Source organism: Gracilinanus agilis, chromosome 1 (genome assembly GCF_016433145.1).
Source record: "Gracilinanus agilis isolate LMUSP501 chromosome 1, AgileGrace, whole genome shotgun sequence".
Lineage (NCBI taxonomy): Eukaryota > Metazoa > Chordata > Mammalia > Didelphimorphia > Didelphidae > Gracilinanus > Gracilinanus agilis.
This window is the reverse complement of record NC_058130.1, coordinates 201,001,572-201,027,125: the sequence shown is the minus strand read 5'-3', so window position 1 is coordinate 201,027,125 and position 25,554 is coordinate 201,001,572. Positions and strand designations below refer to the sequence as shown.

Here is a 25,554-nt window from a genome sequence, read left to right as displayed (position 1 = left end):
TATCTCATAGGAGTTGAAACTTTTTCCTCTTGAAAGGGTACAATCACTTTGGAACAGAATAATTTTAAAAACAGGTATTTTATTTTATTTTTAAAACCCTTACATTCCATTTTAGAATGGATAATAAATATTGATTTCAAGGTAGAGGAATGGTAAGGCTAGACAACTGGGTTCAAGTGACTTGCCCAGGGTCACAGGGCTAATATGTCTGAGGTCAAATTTGAATCCAGAACCTCCCATCTTTAGGCCTGGCTCTCTATCCACTGAGCCATCTAGATGCCCCCAAAAGATATTTTAACTCAGGGTTTCCTCATACCTGTCTCACACTTCTCTGTCACAGAAATTCAGAGGACAGCATTGTAATCACAACACTTTGTATTTAAGATTTGTAAGTAATTTCCTTATAATCCTGCAAGGAAGAGAATATAAATATTATTATACCCATTTTACAGATGAAGAAACTGAAGCACTGAGAACTAAAGTCATTTGCTTAGGACCAAAGACCTAATAAGTGTTGGAGGCTCATTCAGATACTACACTTGATCTTAGCCAAAAGGCCAAGAAGGGACTGGACACTCATTCAGTTATTCATTCCTACATCAACTTTTTAAGGATCTATTGTGTGTGATGAGCAGTTAAGTGGCACAGTGGATAGAGTGCAGGGCCTGGAGTTGGGAAGACTCATCATCCTGAGTTCAAACCCAGTTTCAGACACTTACTAGCTATGTGATCCTGAGCAAGTCACTTCACCCTGTTTGCCTCAGTTTCCTTATCTGTCAAATGAACTAGAGAGGAAATAGCAAACCATTTTAGTACCTTTGCTAAGAAAACTCCAAATGGAGCCATCAAGAGTTGGTCTTGGCTGAAGAATGAAGATCAACAGCAACAAGTTTATATGATATACGGTTCTGGTCACTTGGAGAAATACAAAGATAAGACCCATAAAGATCAATTAGATACAGTTCTTGCTCTTCAATGGTTTATAGTGTAGTAAGAGTGATAAGACTTGCTCAGATAAATACGATACCAATTAGAATGTGATAAGCACTGAAAACACATAAAACTGGTCATACTTGGAATAAGTGAAATCAATTCCCTTTCATCAAGCCAATGTGAAAGGCATTGAGTAAGTGCCTCCTACATGCCCTGGCACCATGCTAGTCTCTGAATTCAAGTACAAAAAATGAAATGATTCCTATTCAAAATGAACTTACATTCTAATGGTGGAGACAACGAGCATATATAAAAATATAGAGTGTAGATGTAACTACAAGGTTGTTTGGGAGGGAAGACTAGCATTGGGGGCGGGGAAAGAAAACCAAAAGGCTTCATCTGTAAGATCATGCCTGAGCTGCATCGTTAAAGCAACAAGAACAACAACAAACTCTTATCCTCTGTCTCAGAATACTATGTATTGGCTCCAAAGCAGAAGAGCTGGTGTAAGGGCTAGGCAATGGGAGTTAAGTGACTTGCCCAGGGTCACCCAGCTAGGAAGTGTGTGAGACCAGATCTGGACCCAGGACCTCCCGTCTCTAGGATTGCTTCTCAATCCACTGAACCATTTAACTGTCATACCTTAAAGGAAGAGAGGAAGGGGATAGGTGGGATGGGCAATCTAGATATGGCAGATGGTCATGCAAAGGCTCATAGATGGAAGATGGAGCATTTTAAGTGAGGAAGAGAGAGAATGTCTATTTTTTGGATTGGAGAATAAAGAGAGAGGAAGTGATGTCCATTGAGGCTGGAAAGGTAGGTTGGGGCCCAATTACATAGGACTTTAAAAGCCAAACAGAGAAGTTTATATTTTATTCTAGAGTCAATAGGGAGTTGGTTCTTGAGTGAATTTTAAAGTCAGATTCACATTTAAGGAAAATCTCTTTGTAGAAGTGTAGAGGATGGACTGGAGTGAGAAAAATAGCTGAGGCAGAATGACCAATTAATTAAGAAACTATTGGGGGCAGTTGGGTAGCTCAGTGAATTGAGAGTCAGGCCCAGAGATTGGGCTCCGGGTTCTGGGTTCAGGTCCTGGGTTTAAACCTGGATTCAGACATTTCCTAGCTGTGTGACCCTGGGCAAGTCACTTGACCCCCATTGCCTAGCCCAGTGATGGCAAACCTATGACATGCGTGTCACGTATAGCCATTTTTAATGATATGGGGCTGCATGCCAAGGATGAAACATTTGCTGTAGTGTAGTGTAGACACTCTGTGCACTATAGATGACAATTCTACCTATATTAATTTACCTATTTTGGTTTGTTAAATACAGTTATATGTTATAATTATACATTTTTGTTATTTAAACTATAAATATCATGAAATTATGGTGTTTTTTTTCTTGAAGTGACACACCACCCAAGTTATGCTCGTTTTTTTGGTGAATTTTGACACACCAAGCTCAAAAGGTTGCCCATCACTGGCCTAGCCCTTACTACTCTTCTGCCTTACAACCAATACACATTATTGATTCTAAGATGGAAGGTAAGAATTTAAAAAAAAGAGAGACTGTTGTAATAATCTAGGTAAGAGTTGTTGGGGAATGAACTATAATGGATAAAATGTGTGTGGAGAGGAGCCAGATGCAAGAGATGTTCTAAAGATAGAAACAAAGATTTATTAAGCACATGATGTATGTAAAAAGATTTTGAGAATCACATAATGTTAAGACTCTTTGAGACAGGTCTCGGCCACATTAGGTGGACCCCAGTTGAGAACTGACAGGACAAGTCACATTGTATGCATTGCACACAATTCAGTGGAGCACAAACTTTTAGGGAATCATAGATGTATTTAATTATTGAAATGTACTATGTGCTGTAATAGGAAATGGAGATACAGATCTGAAAGCCAGTACAGTCCTTGTCCTCAAGGGCTTGTGATCCGATGGTAATCTAAGAGATAAGTAGTAAAGGATATAAAACGTGACTGGAGGGATATAATCAAAATTTTAAAAGAAAAATTTAAGAGGAAGAAATCACTTTTACCTTGAAGGGATCAGGGAACATAGATTTAGATTGTAAGGGACTCTAGAGGCCATTGAGTCGACTCTTTCCTCTTTTTTTTTAACAAATAAGGAAACTGAGGCACAGATTAAAAAAATAACTTGCCTAGTATGTCACTGCTAATAAATATCTGAGGAGGAATTTGAAACCAGGTCTTCCTGACCCCAAGTCCAACACCCAATCATTTATACTTTGCTGCCTCTCAAAGGAGAGGAGTCCCTGAGTTGGACTGCAAAAGAAATATTTCAACAGATAGAAATATGGAATAAAAAATGCCTTATAGCAGAGATTCTCAAAATGTCATCCAGGAATTCCTGGGGTTCCCAAGACCAATTTAGGTAGTTCATGAGAGAAAAACTATTTTCATACTAAAGCTAAGATAATTTAATCTCTAACCTGGTAAATATTAATAGATATGACCCAGATAAACAAGAGCTTTTGGGTGGGTGGGATCTTCAATAAGTTTTAATGATGTAAAGAGGTCCTGAGACTAAAAAGTTTGAGAATTATTATTCCAGGTAAAAGGGATGGTCTTTATGAGTTATCTGGCATAGTGGATCTAGCTCTAGTGTTGGAGTGAGGAAGACCTGAATTTGAATCCCTCCTGAGACACTGGCTGTGGGACTCCGGCTAAATCACTGAACATCTGAGTCTCAGTTTCCTCATCTGCATAATGCTAATAACAGCACCTATTTCAATGAGTTATTGGAGAAGGAAATGGCAAACAGCTCCAGAATTTTTGCCAAGAAAACCCCTAATAGGGTCAGGAAGAGTCAGATACAACTGAAATGATTGAACAACAAAAACAACTTCAACATTTATTAAGAGTCTACTAACTGCCAATCACTGTACTATTTGTTTTAAGGATCAAATGAGATAATACTTGTAGAACCTTTGTAAACCTTAAAGTGGTATATGTATGTTAGGTAAAATCATGTTTATTGCCTGGAGATGGGAGGGGTCTGGATTAAACTGGATGAAAATGCAAAGATTCATCTAATAGGTTTTGTCTGGAACGTAGCCTGCATGAATGAAAGCAGTATGAAGTGAGGCTTCATAAAGGAAGTGCCATTTTGGCTGGTCCTGGAAGGATGGGCAAAATGTCAAAAGGGGAGACATTTCAGGTTTTGGGACTGGTATGAATATAATGGCAAGAAAACAGAGGATGTGTTCAAGAGATATGATATAGTCTAATTTGGCTGAAACTAAGATATGAAGCAGAAAGCAGCAAGAGACAAAGCTGCAAAGTTGATCTGTGTCTCACTGTAGAATGCAGGTCTTGGGAGCTGGATGCTCCATTATAGGCAATTTGAAGGTACTAAAGAATTTTTGTTTGTCCTTTTTTAAAAATCCCCTACAAAGGAGTATTCTATCATCTAACTGCATGGCACATCAGCTAATTGCATAGCATAGGTCTGGGCAATGTATGGGATTTTCCTTGTCCCGTCCTCTTTTTGAGATATCATTCACAATGATATTTTTCCATCTAGGTTCATTCCCTGGAAAATCTCAAATTATACCAATCCAATCAGCTATAGAATCAACAAATATTTATTAATTATTTACTATGGGCCAGGCTGCATGTTGAGGAAAAGAGTACAAAAAAATAAATAATCCTTCACCTCAGGGAACTTACAGTCTAATGAACATAACAGGGCACAACCATCTCAGTAGCTTGTTGCTAGAGTCCTGTGTTATTGTCTTCTGCTAAAACTTTCTAAGAATCCCACTAAGGAAAACTGTTCAAAAAAATCGATTCTCTCAGTTTATCTTATGCCTGACACTTGCCAGATGTTGTGTCCACACAAGGTAAGTTTTTCTTCCTCTGAAAATGAGTTTCTACTGAGAGAGGGTTATACTAAGCATTCTGGATTCATATGAAAATACCAGCATTGTTCCTGCCATCAAGGGCCTTATAGTCAAAAAAAGGAAGTAAGACAATTGTGAATTCAAGAGAATTATGCTTATATAATTACCAAAGTGCAGTTGTGGAAAGGCAGTGGGTTATTACTAAGTGTCTGGGGATGGGATCAATTCAGTTTCAAGGAGAAAGACCTTGAGCCAAATGTTAGACGAGAAGAAGGCCATGTGGAATGATGGGAATTAACTTATCAAAGGATAATTGAGAAAGGAAAAGGGCAAAAAATCTCTTAGGCTTCTTGGAGTTAAAAGAAAATCTCACTTTGCCAAAGTAAAGGCTTATTTTCCTTCCTTTTCATGTCTGTTTAACACTCCCCAAAGATTGTTTTTTGAAATCAATTACTCATGTTATCGTTTACAAAGGAACTGGGAAATAAAAACCTACAAACAGCATTTAATAGCAATAGTTTACTTTTATTAAGCTCTCTGTAGGTCTGTTTTAGAGAGAAAATGGAGACACGGAGAAATGAAGAGACATTCATTCATTTATCCAGTACCAACATGCTAGATACTGAGGATACAAAGACAAAAATGGCCTCAAGGAGCTCATGTTTCATTTGGGGCTAGGGAGCAGGGAACAGGGGCATTTGGGAGGCACAGTGGATAGAGCACCAGGGCTGGAGTCAGGTAGAACTGAGGTCAAATCCAGCATCAGACCTTTATTGGTTATGTGACCCTGGGCAAGTCACTTAACCATATTTGCCTCAGTTTCCTCAGCTGTAAAATGAGCCAGAGAAGGAAGTGATGACTTACTTCAGTGTCTTTACCAAGAAAACCCCAAATGGGGTCACAAAGAGTTAAACATGACTGAATTGACTAAATAAACAACAATAACAAAGGGAGCAAGGGAACAATGCTAATATAGTTATGAAAATAAGGGAAATATATAATATTGTTCAATTTCTGGGTGTTGGGGAGGAGAAGGCACAAGCAATCTAGGTGTTCGGGAAATGCTTTGTGTAGGAGGTGGCGTATGAGCTGCATCTTGAAGGAAGGTGGGATTTCCACAACAGCCAATAAACATTTATTAAGTGCCTTCTCTATACCAGGTAGAAAGAAGAATGCTTTTCAGACTTTGAACATTGTCAGTACAAAGGAAGGGATGGAGAGGTGAGACAGAATATCAAACCCAGGAAACCTGAACTAGGGCTCATAGTGCTTACAAGGGGTGAAACTGGGCTGGGTTACGAGCTGAGATCTCTTGATTTCAGCTTTAGTGCTTTCCCTTCTGTCCCAGGCTGATGATTCACATTAAGGTACATCCCACAAATCTTGTTTCTTGAGAGCCTTCCTCTACTGACCCACTGGCTGTCTACATCTGCATCTACAGATGCATTTTTGGTGGCATCTCTTTATTAAGGAGCCCGGGGTATAGGCAGACAGGAGACCCCCAGGGCTTCATTTCAGGTCTTCCCTGTACTAAGATGGTGGGGGTACTTAGGACCCATTTTTTTTTTGTATGGGCTTCCTTCAAGAAAGCTCCACTATAAACTTCTTTTTAAAATTTTTTAACCCTTACCTTCTGTCTTAGAATCAATACTAAGTATGAGTTCTAAAGTAGAAGAGCAGTAAGGACCAGGCAATATGGGTTAGTGACTTGCCCAGGGTCATACAGCTAGGAAGTATCTGAGACCAGTTTTGAACCCAGGTTCTCCTGATTCCAGACCTTTACTCTCTATTCACTGAGCCACTTAGTCACCCCTTCTTCTACAAAGTTTTAAAGCTTGTTCCTTCTTGTCTTGGTATTTTAGCAGCTCTAGTCCTGACCCCCTGCTTTGAGTAACATAGACAGGGGAAGTAGATAGTGATTTGGGATAAGATTCAGGAAACCTAGGTAAATTACTGAGCTGGACATTTCCTTTCTAGACCAGAAATTATTTCATAGAGTTACAATTGGATTTGAAATCAGAGAATTTGCGTTCAAATCTACCCTCTGATGCTTGCTGTGACATTGGGCAAATCATTTAATCTTACGAGGCTTAGTTTCTTCATCTATAAAATGAGGGAATTTGCCTTGATGACTACCCGTGTCCCTTATAAGTCTAAATTTCTAATCCTATAAATATATGTAAATAAATATAAATATATTGGTTACACTTATTGCTAGAGAGGAGAGAATTTGTAGCTTTCAGGGGCTTTTCACTAAAGGTCCTCAAACACACAAGACCACATTGACTTGAAGATTCTAGAAGCAAAAGGTGTGAGTGGGGAGGGGGACACATATGTATTTTTCTTCCTAACAGAGATGAGAAAGAACAGGATGTGATGATCTACTATTCTGCTCATTCAACATCCAAAATGATTCCTGTGGGTTGCGAATCCTAAGTGTCTAATCTGAATTTTATTGACCATTCTAGATTGTTCTAACCAGGCATGTTTGCCTTTTGTGTATATTTATCTATGTACTTGTTTCCTCTGATAGACTGTAAACTCCTGAAGGACAAGGGCTTTCCTTTTTGTCTCTGTATCCCCAGTGGCTGACATACAATGAACATTTGTCAAATGTCTAATCTACAAGCAGCTAGGTGATACAGTGGATTAAACACTGGCCCTGGAGTCAGGAAGATTTGAGTTCAAATTTGGGTTCAGACATTGACTAGCTGTGTGATCCTGGGCAAGTCACTTAATCATTATTGCCTCTCCATTTCTTAGCTGTAAAGTGAGCTGGAGAAGGAAATGACAAACCTCTCTAGTATCTTTGCCAAGTAAACCCCAAATGGGGTTACAAATTATCAGATATGACTGAACAACAACATATGTTTAATAAATATTGGTGGATTTGAAAGCAAATGCTGATCTCTTTGCCAAGAAATTTTCTCCCCAAGATTGGGAGCAAGGGTGGAAGTTAAAAAGATGAATTTAGGTTCAAAGAAAGGAAAAACCTAACAGAGCTTTCCAAAAATGGTATGGGGTGCCTTGGAATTTTTGGGGTAAAACTCTAGAGGGACAGTTGTTTTGGTGCTTCAGGCTTTCTCCTGAGGCAGAGAAGAAAGGTTTGAATTATACCCTAAGAACTAAGTCAAGATATGGGCTATTGAGCAACTTGCGAAACAACTAGTCTCTTTTTAGAGAAGGAACTCTCATCCATGTGGGTGTATGTGTTGTAGAACTCACTGACAAAGACTAGGAGCCCCTTATCAGAACAATAATTTAAATGCATAAAATGAAATACACAGGATTGCAAAAGAAAACAATTACATTGAGATAGTTATCAAAATATCTTTTAAAACAAGTTCATGGGTCTCAGGTTAAGAACCCCATGCTCTTAGCTCAATGATTCCCAAATATTTGCTTTTATCATCTCTTTACACTCTTAAAAATTATTGAGGTCTCCTCAAAGGGCTTTTGTTTTTATGGGTTTTTTTTGCCTATATGGGTTGTATCTATTGATATTTACCATGTTAGAAATGAAAACATCTTTGTATTATTATGAAAAGAGCTTTTGACCTCAAAGGCCCCTTGAGAGGGTCTCAAGGACTCTGAGGGTCCCCAGATCACACTCTGATAATCACTGCTTTAGCTAAAAACAATACTGCTGGTCTGTGACGAATCCATTAACAGTTATCATCAGTTAGAAAGTAGGATGGCAAAGCTTTCCTAGATTATGATGGACGTGATCTCATGGAAAAATGTTGATGTGAGTAATGCCAGAAAATACTAGTTTTCTGTTATGGTTCCTTTTCCTTTATTGTCTCATCAGCTACAGGATCCCAATTAACTGTTGTCCAAACAGCCTTCTCATATGTTTGCCCTGCAGGTAATTACAGTGGTTACTGTTCAGTGAACAAATGGTCTTTTGCTTCCACAATGGCTTTTGAGGACAATATATGCCCCTGGTCTAACTCATGTTGGGCGCAAGATATTAACTTCCACTGACATTTTCTACACCATTTGAGATAATGCACTCTTTGATTAGATTCCTCTACATAACATTGTCTGTTTTTATTGTCTTGTAACTTTATTTCATAACCGCCCCAAGGAAATACGGCTAACTTTGACTTGATGTCTTACAGAGGTGTGCTGATGGTCACTAGGATGTCAAGATCTGCTCCAAACTTATCTTCTTCATTCCTATTAGATTAGGCTATTCACCATCTCCCTGATACCTTCTTTCTTTTTACCTTCTTTTTTTGATTTGTAGGTCTGTGCTGGCCACATCTCGGGGAATGTCTTTTGTTCCAGGGGGAAGCATGGGAAATGCTTTGTAGAATCACAGAGTTAAAACAGCCCTTGGAGATTTAGTCCAACTTTCCCTTCCACTATTTACACTAAAGCGGGAGGCCCCTTAACCATCATGTATAAAGCAAAAGCTGCATCAATTTTAAGGGTTTGTCACCACACATAGCCACATCTACAGTCCTGACTGCTTCTCTGGTTTCCGACTCCCTATTTTCCCTTGATCTTTAGTGCTCAAACATTTTCTGGTTCCTTGGTGTTTCCCTGGCTTTTGAACCCTTGAATGTAGCTTTCCTGACGTTGCTTCTGTCCCAGCTCCCACAATCCTAGTTCTCCAGCATCTTTACAATCTTTAGTCACTGATGCTCAAGGTATGACCATGGAAGACTGGACAAATGGATGTGGATGGCCTAGCAAAACTCACAAGCTCTAGAAAAACCAAGTCAAAGTAGGTACCTTGCTAATGCTGGGTGAGCAGATATCATCGTCTTATAGACAAGTAAGGCAACAAGCACTTGTTGAGCACTTGCTAAGGCATCATGATACATATTGTAGGCAATATAAAGTTTAAAAAATTAGAAATACTTATCTTCACTGTATAGAGCATTTTGTTTGTCCGGGGAGAAACAATGTCAGATAAAACAATCTTTGCCTTCAAAGAGCTTATCTTCAAGTAGGGGAAGGGAATAAGAGAGTACAAATTATAATGTAAAGGAGAATATGGCAAATTCTCTAAGAGAATTATAGAAAATAGAATGAAGATTTGCAATTGTTGGTGGAAGAGGAATTAGAAAAAACTTCACAGAGAAGGTAGCTTTTGATCTCAGTCTAGAAGGATGGGCATGTTAGGCAAAGATGTAACTGTTATCTGTTTTCCTAGTGCTGACACCTTCCTAAGGGAGAGGGGACACCTCAGTTGAGACTAACAAGGTAAGTACTAAACAGGCAGATCTGAGACAAGCATTACCATCTTAAACAGTTTCCAAGTAAGTATAATTAATGTTCATCTCTACTTTAGTCCAATCTCACAAGCAAAAGAGAGCAAGACTACTAAAGCTAATTAACATTCTATTATCCCCAAAGGAAAATATTCAACCTCTAGGGTTCTAATCTTGAATTTTGATGTCCTGATACCTAGACAAATCATGCAGTATTAAGGGCCAGTAAGCCTATACCACAAAAAGGCAGCACTCAACCCAGAGATCTAGACAAATAATGTATAAAGAGTAAGGACCAATTATTCAACACCACCATGAGCTGTGTTATCCTGGCATCCTTATAGAAATTCAGATGATTCCAAACTGGGAGAAAGAGCTAATGCACCTGTCCTTACATAAACCATTTTGTCTCCCATCTTTGTGCTTTGGCATTGGTTGTCCTCCATCTTTTGAAAAAAAAAACCCACCCCTTGGGGCACTAATACCCTGTTAGTGGAACTGTGAACTGATACAATCACTATGGAGGGCAATATGGGGCGATGCCCAAGGGGTCACAAAATTATCTATACTCTTTGACTCAGCAATACCATTACTTGGTTTGAATCCCAAAGAGATAAGATATATAGAGAAAGAACTTATTGTATTAAAATATTTTTAGCAGCTCTTTTTTGTAGTGGCAAAGAATTGTAAACTTAGGGGATGTCCATCAATTGGGGAATGGGTGAACAAGCTATGGTATATGGTTGTGATGTGCCATAAGAAATGATGAACAGGATGAGTTCAGAAAAACCTTAACTTACATGAAGTGATGCAAAGCAAAAGCAATCAGCACCAGGAGAACAGTACACAGTAACAAAAATACTGAATGATGATCAATGGTGAAGGTTTAAACACTTATTAGCAAAGCAAGATTCCAAGGTAACTCCAAGGGACTCATGATGAAAAATGCCATCCCTAGCCAAAGAAGGAATTGTTGGAGTCTGACTGCAGATCAAAATATTCCATTTTTCAATTTGTTCCCTTTATGAATTTTTAAATTATATATGCAATATGTGTCTTCTTTTACAGCATGAAGAATATGGAAATATGTATTATATGAAAGCAATGGTATAACATATCAGATTATTTACTGCCTGGGGAAGGGGAGAATCTGAATTATAAAATGTCAGCTAATAATTGTCAAAAATTGTTTTTACACGTGATTAAAAAATTAAGAAGTGGCATATGATATCTCCAGAGATAGTATGTTTCTATTTACTTGAAGTCTTTAAAAAAAAAAGAAAAAAACTCACTTCATCTCAAAAAATGTCTTGATTCAGTTGGGATGAAAAAAACATCTCAGCAGTTTAGAACATTGGACATAATCTACCAAATGATATGTAAGAGGACAAATATAAAATTTTATTCTTGGGTTTAACAAATCAGCTTCACAAATACAAAATGGGGGAAGCACGATTAGATAGCAGTTGATCTAAAAAAGGTTTTGGTATTAATGGACTGCAAGCTCCAAAGGAGTCAGCAGCATGATATGGCAGCCTCAAAAGCTACTGTGATCTTGGAGTGAATTATGAGAACCATAGTTTCCAGAAATATGGAGAAGATCATCTCAGTTGAACCTATCATGGAGAGAACCACTTCTCGAATATGGTGTCTCAGTTCTGGGTACATTGATAAGCTGAAGAACACTACAGGTTGAGGACCTGACATGTAGTTGAAGGGCTTCCCCATATCTAGACAGGTTGAAGAAACTGTTGATATTTAGCCTGGAGAAGAGAAGAATCAGGAGGGAACATGATAGCAATATTTGGAGATAGCTATCATGTAGGAGAGGGATTAGCCTTGTTCTGCTTGGGGATAGGTAGTGGAACAAAGAACAAGAGAATAAAAGTTGCAGAGAAACAAATCTAAGTTTGATGTGGGACAATTAGGGTCCCTACCATTAGAAGATCTTTAGATAGAGGCCTGGATGGTCATTCATCAGGTCCTCATGGTCCTTATGTCACACAGAGGGGAGACTATTGCATCTCCAAAATCACTTAGTCACAGGGAAGGGGAGGTCATTGTAAGTGGGAGAGACCAAGTAACCAAAAGCACAAAGGTAGGAAAGAATAGGATACATTATGAGAACAGAGCAGCATGATTTAACTTGAACATGGTGTACATATAAAGAAAGAGCAGAAGATTAGGCAAACAAAGGATGGTGAGATTAGATCTTGGTGCATCTTGAATGCCAAGCTAAAATTTTATGCTATATTTATCGGGCAATGAAATAATTGAAGAGGGCAAAGGAGACATATGATCAGATCTGTGTATTAGGAAACAATTAAAATAATCAACTGGGTCAGGTATGATGATGCATGCTTGTAACCCCTGCTTGTGGGGAATCTGAAGCTAGTGGATCACACAAGCTCAAAAGTTCAGAGCTAAAGAAGGGATAAAGCCAATTTGGTGTTCCTACTAAGTCTAACACTAAAATGAATAAGCTCAGGTTGGAATCAGAGCAGGCCATGTCTATCATGATGGTCAAAGTAGTGGTAGTGGTATTGGGCTAATGAGTGGCTGCTCTACTCTCAACCTAGGCTAGTTAAAGAAGAGAAAGAGGAAGAGAGAAAAAGAGAGGGAAAGGAAGAGGAATATATAGAGAGACAGAGAGAGAAAGAAAGACAGAGAGAGAGAGAGACAGAGAGACAGAGATAGTCAGAGACAGAGAGAGACAGAGAGGCAGAGAGAATTAGAAAAGGAATGTCTTCATATCTGGAATACTCTCTTTCCCCATCTCTGCCTCTTGGCTTCCCTGGCTTCTTTCAAATCTCAGCTAAGTCATACCATCTGGAGCTGCGAATTGATAAAATATTTCTGGAAAACCAAAGGGCCATCAAACTGTGCACACCCTTTGACCCAGCAATACTACTACTAGTTTTGAATCCCAGAAAGATAAAAGATAGGGGGAAAGGACCTTTGTATACAAAAAACATTTATAGCAGTTCTTTTTGTGGTAGCAAAGAATGGACTACTTGAATGAACACTGGAATGAAATAGAATAAAAAAATCTGGAAAGAATTTATGAAGTGATGCAAAGTTAAGCAGAACCAGGAGAACATTGTACATAGGAACAGAACTAATGTACGATGATCAATGTGAATGACTTAACTATCATCAGCAACACAAGGATCCAAGACAACTCTCAGGGACGAGTGATGAAAAATCCTATCCACTGCCATGGAAGAAACTGATGCAGTCTAAATGCACATTCTTCACTTTAGTTCCTTAATGAATTTTTCTCTAGTGTAAACAACATGTATCTTCTTTCACAATATGACCAACATGGAAATATGTACTACATGATAAAGCATGTGCAACCTATATTATATTACTTGCCTTCTTGGGGAGGGAGGAGGAGAGGGAGGGAAAGAGAAAATATGAATCACAAAATGTCAGAAAATGATTACTAAAATAATATCTACAGGGGGCAGCTGGGTAGCTCAGTGGATTGAGAGTCAGGCCTAGGGACAGGAGGTCCTAGGTTCAAATCTGGCCTCAGCCACTTCCCAGCTGTGTGACCCTGGGTAAGTCACTTGATCCCCATTGCCCACCCTTACCACTCTTCCATCTATGAGACAATACACCGAAGTTAAGGGTTTAAAAAAAATAATATCTACACATAAAAAACCTGCCTTCTACATATGTTTTTCTCAGTCCTCTTTATTTTTCTTACCTTCCCTCTGAGACCCATCTCCAACTTATCTTGTACATATCTTATTTGTACATAGTGGTTTTGCATGTTATCTCCCTCATCAGAACTCTGTAAGGGCAGGGATTATTTTTCACCCTTTTATATATCCCCATACTTAACACAGTGCCCAGAACACAGTAGGAGCTTAACAAATGCTATTTGTCTAGGGAAAGATAGATGCAAGGAAACATCAGATATAGAATATCAAAGATTTGCTAAGAGATTAGATATGGGAGTTGAGAAAGAGGCAGAGGGCAAACAATTTTATTCTGAAGTTTCAAGGCTGGATGAATAAGAGAATAATAAAGTTATTAACAGAAACAGAAAAGTTAGAAGTCATTAATCAATCAATAAACATTTAATAAAAACCTTGTAAGAACTGGGGCTAGAAGAACAAGAATTAAACCATCCTTGGCCTCAAGGAATTTACATTCTATCAGGAGAGAAAATTTCTTCATACTTAATTCCCATCTCATTGTCCCATTAAGTATCTCTGTGCCTTGGCCCAAGAATATATTAATGGGACAATGTAATGGGAATTAAGTATGAAGAAAACAAGAAGACAAATATGGCTGGATTATAGAGTTTGGGAAAGAGAATAAGACATAATAAGGTTAAAAAGATAGTCTGGCTTTCTAGCTGTGTCACTCTGGGCAGATCACTTAACCCTAATTGCCTGGACCTTATTGCACTTCTGCCTTGGAACTGACACTTAGTATGGATTATAAATTAGAAGTAGGTGTTTAAAAATATTCTGTATCTAGTTTGTGAGGTTTGGCAACAGGAGAATTTATATTTTGTCTTGGAATTAATAGGGATTAATTTGATTTTACTGATTAATGGAGTAACAAAGTGAGACCTGTACTTTAGAAAAATAACTTTGCGTGGGATGGATTAGTGAAGGTAGAAACTTGAGAGAGGGAGTCTAATTAAGAGGCGCTTTGCAAGAATCCAAACAATAGGTGATGAGGGGATCAGATGAGACACAAAGACAAAACTCACAAAATTTGAAAACTGAATGTGACTGTGGGGTGAGAGGAGTTTTGCTTTAATATTGAGGTTGTGGACCTTGACACCCAGGAAAGGTCATGAGATCTGATTTGGAATGTTGCATTTTGGATTTCTATGGGTTATTCACTTTAAGTTATCCAATATGCAGTAGGTGATACAAAGACTAGAGCTCAGGATAAGGATTAAGGCTTGATAATCAAATCTGGGAATCATCTTAGATATGATCATTTAAACCCATAGGAGCTGATGAGGTCATCAAGTGAAAAAGTACAGACAGAAGAGGAGAAAGCCTGTGAAATAGTCTTGTAGTATATCCACAATTGGAAAGATAGTGATGATGTAGGTAATAACCAGCAATGGGGACTACGGAATGATCAGACAGGAAAGAGGAGAAACATGAGAGAGAAATGTCATGAAAATTCAGGAAAGAGAAAATATTTAGGATGAGAAGATAGTCCACACTTTCAAATTCTGCAGAGAGGTCAAGAAGAACGAGTCTTATGAAAAGACTTTTAGATTTGCCAATTAAGAGATTACTGACAACTTTGGAAAGAAAAGTTTGTATTGAGCGATGAAGTCAGAAACCAAATTTCAGAAGGTTGAAAAGTGAATGAGAAAACTGGGAGGCAGAATGAAAGAAATTATATCTAGACCAACACCTCATACCATATACCAAAATAAGCTCCAAATGGGTATACAACTTAGATATAAAACGGCACTTCATAAATAAATTAGGAGAGAAAGGAAGAAAATGCTTTTTGCATCTATGAATGGGAGAAGTATTTATGAACAAAAAGAAGAGAGGAGATCAGATGAAATGGACAATCTTGTTTAAATAAAATTAAGAAGTTTTTGCATAAACAAAACCAATACAGTTAAAATTATGAGGGAAAAAGTTAACTAGGAAAATATTTGTAGCAAGTTTCTTTGACAAAAGTCTCCTTTCTGCAATACATAGTGAATGGATTCAAATTTTTAAGAATAAGAGCCATTCCTTAATTTGTAAATGATTAACAAAATATGAATAGGGAATTTTCAAAGGAAGAAATGCAACTATCAATAGTCATGTGAAACTGTTCCATAACCCTGAGGTTTCATTTCACACCCATCAGATTGGCAGAGATGACAAAAGAGGAAAATGACAGATGTTGTAAAAGCTTTGGGAAATGGAGACATTAATTCACTGAGTTGGTGCAACTATTCTGGAGAGCGGTTTGGAACGATGCCCCACTTCCCCAAATCACTAAACTAGTCACTAAACCTTTTGACCAGGGGTACCACTACAAGTACTCTAAGGTAGAGGAAAAAGAAAAGGATTCATATAAAAATATTTATAGCTGTTCTTTTCATATTAGCAAAGCAAACAAATAACAACCCAAGAAACTTAGGGAGGACACGCACCATTTGAGGAATGCCTAAACAAATTATAGTACGAAAATGTAAGAGAATAGTATAATCCTATAGGAAACAATGAATGGGATGATTTCAGAGAAACTTGGGAAAATATGAATTGATGTTGAGCAAAGTGAGCAGAACCAGTTTTGAGAGTTGAAGGCAGTATTGAGTTGAGCTAGTTAACTGTAAGGTCAATACTGGGAAAGGAAGAAAGTGAAATAAGACGAGAGGAGGTGGTTTGAGAAAGTATTAAGCAGTTCAGGAAGTAGTGGCTCAATGAGGTATAAGGAAAGATGGAAGTTTAGGTGGTTGTGATCAGATTAGGGAATTTTGGTATGGAACGTTTGTGAGTGATAACAAGATCAGGAGTCTGACCTGTATCTTTGTGTAAGTGAGATGGAGAGGAGAAAAGGTCACAAGAGCTGAGGAGACTGAGAAACTAGGAGGTCAGGTTGTTTATTGCCTGGAAGCAGCTAGTTGGTGGGTCTGGATTCAGGAATACCTGAGTTCAGATACGACTTCAGACTTATTAGCTGTATAATCCTGAGTCAGTCACTTAGTCTCTGTTTGCTTCAATGTTTCCTCAATTATAAAATGGGGCTAATAATAACCCCTACTCCAGAGGGTTGTGGTGAGGATCAGATGAGATAACATTGGTATAGTGCTTAGAATAGCTCTTGGCACATAGTAGGCACTTATTTAATCCTCTCTCTCCCCCTCCATCCCTCTATTCATTAATTCCTCCTTTCCTTTATGATCAAAGTGCCGAATTCCTTAAGAATGTGAAGAGAATGATCAGAAGAGTAGTAGATAACAGCCACTAGGATCTATTTTGGATGACACATTTTCATAGAGTGACTCTCAAAGGGAGAGAAATTGATGGCTATTGGCTATTTAGAGAGTGTTTGCAAGAAATGGCAGTGGAGAATGAACAGAAGTCTAACTCCCCTTTCCAGTGTATCAGAGGATATGTGAGAAAGTAGAGCCCACACTGAAAAGAGTGAGAAGGGATGAAGAATCATTTGGGGGCAAGCAAAGTCTCTGTGAGTGCCAGGAGATAGAAGGAGCATGAAATATCCCAAATGATGAGAAACCTGCTAATTACAGGGCAGCTCTAGGTGGCACAGTGGATAGAGCACTGGCCCGGAGTGAGGAAGACTCATCTTCCTGAATTAAAATCTGACCTCAAGCACTTACTACCTCTGTGACCCTGAGCAAGTAACTTACTCCTGTTTGCCTCAGTAGAAAATGAGCTGTAGAAGGAAATGGCAAACCAGTCCAGTATTTTTGCCAAGAAAATCCCGAATGAAGTTATGAGGTGTTTGACACAACTGAAAATTACTAAATAAGGATTGTTAATTGTGGAATGGAAATTCTAGGGGATACCACTGGGGAGAGCAGCTGAGCTAGAGTGGAACATGGGAAGGGTAGGGTTGAGAATAAGAGGTGTAGTTGGGGAGGGTGTTGGTTTAGTCTCAGGCTGCAGGTGATTCATATGGACTGAATGGGCAGTCAATACGTGGTGCTAGCCACTGGAATGAAAATGTAGAGAGCAGCAGTTATTGGGGGAAATGGCAGAGAAGCTGAAAGCTTATCTTGGCTCTGATTCATTGTCTTTTGACATGGACTTCAACTCATGGTAAGGCAGGGTTAAGAGTAGAGCCCTTGGGAGGAGCAGTTGTCATGGCAGGGGGCTTATAATCTTCCTTTCCATCCCAACTCCTTCTCTTATACTAGGGGACTTTGACATACTTACAAATACTCCCTCAAAATCCCTCATATCTTAGTTCCTTTATGTTGTGCCTGGAGAAGAAATGCTCCCAGTTAGGGGATCTGATCTTCCTGGAAAGATAGGGTGGCCTCAACAGAAAGCACCCTCAAAAGAACCTCAACAGGAGCAAGATATTTTCCTACTTTTGTTCCCCTTCAAGGTGTGGGGAGATTATAAGATAGTTAATTTACAGGTAGAAATAATATTAGAGGTCTGGTCCAGCACCCATTTTATGAATGAAGAAACTGAGGACTAGAGACAAGGGTTTTACTCAAAGTTACATGACTAATAAATGGACATTGGACTTTAGGGACTGGAAAAGAAGGTTAGGAGGAAGTACTGAGAATTGTGAAAGTATGGGGCTTATGAAATTGTTATACTAAGTGAAGCAGTTAAAAATCATATAGAATGTATGTACTGCTTGGTGGCACCATACCAGAGAAAAGCATATCCAAATATCATTCATTCAGTCAAAAAGCATTTATGTAGCACCTACTTACTATGTGCCAGGGATTGTGCTAAGCCTAGGGATACAAAAAAGCAAAAAAAAAATCAACCTTATTCCTAAGAAGCTTACAGTCTAATGCATCATACCAAACAATCATGGTAGAATTGAAAGTAGGTAGGATTTAGAATCAGAGGTGTTGTTTCTGGAAGAAATCCTGTATTTGACTGTGTGTCTTTAGTCAAGCCACTCTTTGAGGCCTCAGTTTCTTCATTTTGTAAAATGAGGACTTTTAGAGTCAATAGTCTTTAAAATGCATTTCAAATATATTCTCTCTCTCTCTGTTCCTCTTCATCTCTCTGTTTCTTTCTCCTTCCCATTTCCTCCTTCCCTCCCTCCTCCTTCTCCCACTCTCCCTCTTTTCCCCTTTCTTCCTTCCTCCTTCTCCCTCCATTCCTCCCCATCTCTTCCTCATTCCTCACTCTTTCTTCCTCTTTCTTTTTTTTTTTCCATATGACTAGGTTGCACAATGGGTAGGACTTTGGACCTGAAATCAGGAAGACAAACAATTTTCAATTATGATGACAATAATTGACAAATACATAATCTTAGAGTTTGCAAAGTGACTTATTTAGCTGTATGATCTTTGGGCAAGTCACTTAGCCTCTGCTTGCTTCAACTTCCCCAACTGCACAATGGGATAAAATAGGACCTGCCTCCCAGGGTTGTTATGAGGATTAAGTGAGATAATGTTTGTAAAGCACCGAGTAAAGTAACTGGTATGTAGTAGGTATTTAACAAATGCTCATTCTCTTCTTTTCCTTCTCCTTTTCCCTCCTTTCCTACAGTCGCCTGGGTGGCAGTCTGTCCAAGATACATGGGCAATGATCTTGCTATATGAGATTTTAAGTGAGAATGGATGTTGGTTCTAGAGAATAGATTGGAATCATGCCTAAAGGATCATCAAACTGTGCATCCCCTTTGACCCAGCAATACCACTACTAGGTCTATATCCCAAAGAGATGAAAGATAGGGGGAAAAGACCTACTTGTATAAGAATATTTATAGCAGCATTTTTTGGGTGGTGACAAAGAACTAGAAACTGAAGTGATGCCCATCAACTGGGGGATGCCTGAACAAGCTGTGGTATATGATTGTAATGGAATATTATTGTGCTATAAGAAATGGCAAACAAGATGACAAAAACAACCTGGAAAGACTTATATGAAGTGATGCAAAGCAAAGTGAGCAGAACCAGGAGAACACTGTATACAGTAACAGCAACACAGTACAATGATCAACTGTGAATGACTTAACTATTACCATCAATGAAAGGATATATGATATTTCCAAGGGACTCATGATGAAAAAGGCTCTTCACCTCCATAGAAGGAACCGATGGTGTCTGAATGAAGACTGAACACGTCATTCTTTATTTTCTCCATGAATTTTTCTCTAGTCTAAGCAATATATATTTTCTTTCACAACATAATGAGCATGGATATATGTATTGTATGATAACTCTTGTCCAACCTATATCATATTACCTGCCTTCTTGGGAAGGGGAGATGGACAGGAGGGAGGAAGGGAACACGGATCTCAAAATGTCAGACAATGATTATGAAAAATTGTATCCACCCGAAATCTGAAAAAAATTTTAAAAATTTAAAAAAGAGAATGGATGTTGGTGAGAGTATTGTTTCCCTTTGGTTAAGGGACAAAGGCAATGCTCAGAACACCTGATTGAAGGTGCTGAAAGCCTGGCAGCTGGGAAGGGGAGGAGTTCAGACCACACAAGATATGGTCTGGCATTGCTTGAGGGGAGGCAGTTTCCTTGGTGAAATTGCAGTTGTGAACTCGAGCTCTTAATGAGAGCAGCTGCTGCCACTGGCAGTGGAAATGACAGACCTTTTATCTGACCACTGTCAACAACTCAAGAGTTTTAATGCTGCAGCCTTTAAATTTTGATTTTTGCAGTAAATGTCTTTAAATTACAATGTGAGTGTTTTCCTTTTGAGTCACACAAAGCTGGAAAGCAAGCGTAATGAGATGGGGGCAGAGTAGAAGCAAATCTAAGATGAATTTATGAAATCTTATATTCAAAAGATTTTTTTCACCTGAAATCCTAAATTGAGTAGAAAGGAACCTGGGCCAAAATATGGTGTAAATGCTTTTGAAAAAAGGAAAATTGCCTGCATATTTTGCAGCCAGAAAACCAAGCCTACACAAATGGAAAGTACTTAACCAATTCCCTAATATCTACTGCCTATGGCACTCTTGTACTTTACATTTTGGGACTCATCTTGAGCTTCCTCCCTTTAAGTTTCCCAAGTGGCTCATGGATACTTGGCATCTAGATTTTTTTCAGCAATAATTTTTAAAATTAAAATTTTATTTTTTCCCAATTACTTATAAAAATAATTTTAAACATTATTAAAACAATTTTTGAGTCCTGAATTCTCTCTCTCTTTTCCTTACCTCTCTACTCACTGAGACAATAAGCAATCTGATGTAATTTAAAAAAACTTAATTGAAAAATGATTTTTGGAATGTATATGTTAGAATTTTTGTTTGAAATTCAGTATTTTTTTCCTTCCCTGGAATTATCTCTTTTCACTTACGATTTGGTGTGTTTCCCACTAATGTTATTAACCTTCACTTTTGAGAGATAATTTCATCATTAAAAATGTCATTTGAGAATTTTGTGATTTAAAAAGTTATCTCTTATTCTTGTTTAGGAGTTAATTTTTTTTTTAGTCTATTGTGATTTTCTTGTCTGACTAACCCATGTTTTCCTAAAAAAGGCACTATGTAGTATGATGCTAGTATATCTTTGCTTAAAGGACTATTTACTGCTGTGGATAAACGCTAACTAATATGAGATATTTTTCACTAAATTGCTGCTTAGTTGCAGATGGGGCTGAATTCCTTGATATTGCCTCTTTTCATATGCTAATTGCTGGTGTATATTTTATAAGTTATTCTAGCCATGATATGAGCAGCTAGGAGTGCCAAGTCTGGTGTCAGAAAATACTCATCTTCCTGAGTTCAAATTGGACCTCAGACACTTCATAGCTATGTGACCTTGGGCAAGTCACTTCACCCTGTTTGCCTCAGTTTCCTTATCTGTCAAATGAACTGGAGAAGGAAATGAAAAATCGCTTCAATATCTTTGCTGAGAAAACCTTAAATAGGGGCAAGAAGAGTTAGATGTGACTGAAAATGTGTGACCAACAAAAGCCATAATTATAGTATATGCTGTTTTTTACTAGTATCATATATTATTTGTATGCTTTAGCATATGACTCGCTGAGGCCAATTTTATTTTAATTTAATTCATTTTCCCCTCAATTATATGTAAAAAAATTCCAACATTCTTCAAACAATATTGAATTTCAAATTCTCTCTCCCCCTTCTCCTTCCCTCTCCCCTAGTTGAGTCGGTAAGCAATCTCATATACATGTGGAATCATGTAAAACATTTTTCCTTATTAATCCTTTTCTGGAAGGAAACTCACCAAAAAGTATGAAAGAAAGTAGAAAAAATGCTGAGGCCAATATTAACTAGAATTAGAACAAAATGAAATCTAAAACTTTGCAAATGTGTTGTAATATATGTAGAAAAACAAAGAGGACTTTTAATTCTGGAGGTAGAGCCTGAATTTAGGAATAGATTATTACAGGAGAAAAGGATTCATCTTTTATTATGGAATGGTCCTTCCTTTGCATTTCTCTCTTTGTACCCCTGGGAGAAATGATAGAGATCTGAGAGGAACTGAACTAGAACTAAAAGAGTGGGTGGACTAGATAAAATGTCAAGTTGAACAGGGCTATTTAAGAGACAGTTTGGACCATGTGATTAGGGGGCTGCTGTGACTTGCTGTTGTTGCACCTGCTACAATAGATTCAGGGATGGAGACAACCACAGGGGACATCAAGATGACAGTCAGAGCTGACTACCAACTGCATGGTAAAGCATGAAAGATGGATTGTCTTGACTAGTAGATATCTTATCCCCTTCTTCGGCCTTGGAGGGGCCAGAACCAAAATTGCCTCAAATACTGGCAAGATATCCTGGGTCCCAGCCAAAGTGAGAAGGCCATCATCTTCCCAACAAGGTTTGGTGGGATGTTGGAGAGATCCATAGTCACTTGATGAATGGCCAGAGATTGCATCAATGGAGTTTACAATCAAGCTGTGGGCTAAGATCTTTCCTTTCACCCTATCTGTGACTGTCATTTGAAGCAGCTGTAGGGTAATGGATAAAGTGCTGACCTCAAAGCCAGATAATCTTGCCTTTGATACCTAATAATTTATGCATGAGTCAAAAGACATCACCAGTCTTTTGAGTATGAAGGACAATAACCAATCAACCAACCAACCAACCAACCAACCAACCTATCAACCAACCAACCAAAATGTGTTACTTGGGGCAAGTTACTTAAGTTCTCTGTGTCTGGAGCAATTCTTTGCAACTTTAAGTTATAGAGAAGGCGCTATTTAAATTGGGAGAAGAAGTTGCCTCATCTAGGCAAGTTGCCTCTTCTACCTATATTTTCGAATTCATATATCCAGTCCATATTCCTACCCTAATGATTGTGATATTGAAGGGGAAGAATGAAGGAGCCTGCTTTGCCAGTGACCCCAGGACATGGGTTCCTTCGGGATGAATCCAAACTTGAAAAGTTCCCCTGGGAGGAATAACAGTGTGCATTTTGGTCACTGAACCTCTCAGCTACTGTTAAACTTACAGATGACTGGTCCCTTTTTGTCTACCTGAACAGTGAGTGGCACTTGGGAGTCTCAATGCTATATTTTAGGAACTTTCCATTTTTTGGTCCAATTGTATCTCAACTATAATATGAGTGTGTGTTTTCCTTTTAGGCCACATGAAGTTTGGATGGAGATAAGAATCTTAATGAAGAAATGAGACACAAAATATATTTGGAGATTTCCTCAGAGCATAAATCTGACATGGACTCTGAGTAAAGTACAAGCTGAATTTGATAGATTTTATTAAATATTAAATACTAATGATTCTTTTATGTTTAAAATCCCTGGATCAAGTCTAGAGAAGCTGAGCTAAGGTGGGAAGAAGGTATTTGCTGAAGTTAGGACAATTTCTTAACAATTCTACAAGTCAGGTGTGTGTGTGTGTGTGTGTGTGTGTGTGTGTGTGTGTGTGTGTGTGTGTGATGACCTACTTCCTCTATCAACCTTTAGTCATAGGATGAAACCCCTCTTTTCATGAAGGTCCATGTTTATCACTATATGTGGGGTAAGCACATCAATCAATATCTATTCCCCTTTATAAAAGCTTTGAAGGGAACCATTTGATGTGAGGAAATATGATAGCTGACAAATAACTGGAGTTCATCTGCATCATTATTTGTGGGGTGAACACATCAATCAATGTCTACACTCCTTTACAAAAGTTTTAAAGGGAACTATGTGAGATTTGGGTAGTTGGTTGGTACAGTGGATAGATCACTGGGCTCAGAGTCAAGAAGACCTGAGTCCAAATCTGGCCTCAGATACTTAGTAGCTGTGTGACCCTGGGCAAGTCATTTAATCCCTATTTGCCTCAGTTCCCCATCTATAAAATAGGGACAGAGTAGAGAAGGAAATGGCAAACCACTCTAGTATCTTTACCAAGAAAATCCCATGATCAAAGTAGATGCAGTTACATAGAGTCTGATATGGCTGAATGATTGAATAACAACATGGATAGTCTATTTTGGAGTCTGACAGCAATAGAGCAATAAAACCCAAGGTAGTGGATAAAATCATACTGGAGCAAGTCTGTAAAAGTATGCTATCACACCTCACACCAAGAGTTCAGGGTGTACTTATCTGGAATTATATTAGTACATAAAAAGCTAGATTGTCACAAGTTGCTCTAAAGAGTATTGGTTAAAGAACAATTTCAGAGCTTTCAGAATAATTTTGTTCAAGAAAATCTAACTTTGACTAGTTTCAGAAGAATTTCATGCATAGGTTATAGAAGGATGACAATATATCACCACTGGCCAGCATGATTTAAATTAAAACCTGCTTAGAAATAGAAGGGTGAACAGCACTGTTCCACAACAAAGATAAAGAATTGAGGGCAGGGCATAGGCCAGAGCTGGGAGTAGGCAAAATGGCAGAACTTTCTTCTAAAACTGTGGTTTAGAATGGTCACTTGAATGTTGATTTAGTCTGGCACAAGCTACTGTCCCCTAAATTGCCTTTGGGAATCAGAAATGGGATCAGAGACAGAGGTCACCTTAGACATTAAACCTGACCTCATCACCAGATATTTATGACTCCATGCCACCTAGACTCTTAGGAACACCAGTATGCCATGATGTGGGCTGAAGACTGGAACACAAGGTTCCTAAAGTAGGCAGAAGACAGATTTTACTATTACCAAAACTGCATCAGGATCCTGAATGTTTTATTCACATGTCTTTATTATCAGAGCTCTTCTCATTCACTGAGACTTTGGACTCATTACCCAATGGTTAGCACCATGCACAATCACTCTACAAATGTCTACGATATTGAATCCCCAACTGCCCAAGAGTAAACAATTTTCTCTAAATCTTGATGCCCACACTCTTGTAACCTCAACTCTATCCACTTCATAGTTGACTGTTCCTTTCACTGTGCCCTCTGGAATTTCTACTCTATAATTAATAAACTTGCCTTCATCATAGACTGCATCCTCCATCATATGCACAGGGACCTAACTGGCTCTCCTTTGAAGCCACTGAATCCCTAGCCATCTTTTCTAATATTGTTTATATCTTCTTTCCTACCTCTGACTCACTGATTCTGGAGTGGGAGTCAGTATGCTTTTTATTTCCTATTTCTACTTCCTGACCCTCTAATTCCATGACTCAGCCACCTTTCCTCATTTAAGGCTCACTCTATTCAAATTTAATATCCAGCCTAGATCCTGCAGGCATCTAAAATCAACATGAACAAAACATAACTCATTATCTTTTTCCCAAAATCCATTTCTTTATCAAACTTCTTTATTACTATTGAGGACATCACTATCTTTATAGTGACTGACCTAAGTTAGAAATCTTGATGTCACTGTCAAATTTCTCACTCCTCTTATCCAATTAGTTATTTCCTGTCATTTCTACCTCTACAACACCTCACACATTTGTGC

The 25,554-nt window shown here is 38.3% G+C and overlaps 1 protein-coding gene and 1 non-coding gene across 2 annotated transcripts in view; both read right to left on the bottom strand.

Annotated features, from left to right (window-relative positions):
• GABBR2 (gamma-aminobutyric acid type B receptor subunit 2) overlaps positions 1-25,554 on the bottom strand; it is an 871,636-nt gene that overhangs the window by 479,010 nt on the left and 367,072 nt on the right. The gene's annotated exons all lie outside the window — the stretch shown is intronic.
• LOC123232840 lies at positions 375-569 on the bottom strand. Its single transcript, XR_006505331.1, has one exon. It is a non-coding gene; the product is annotated as a U2 spliceosomal RNA (small nuclear RNA).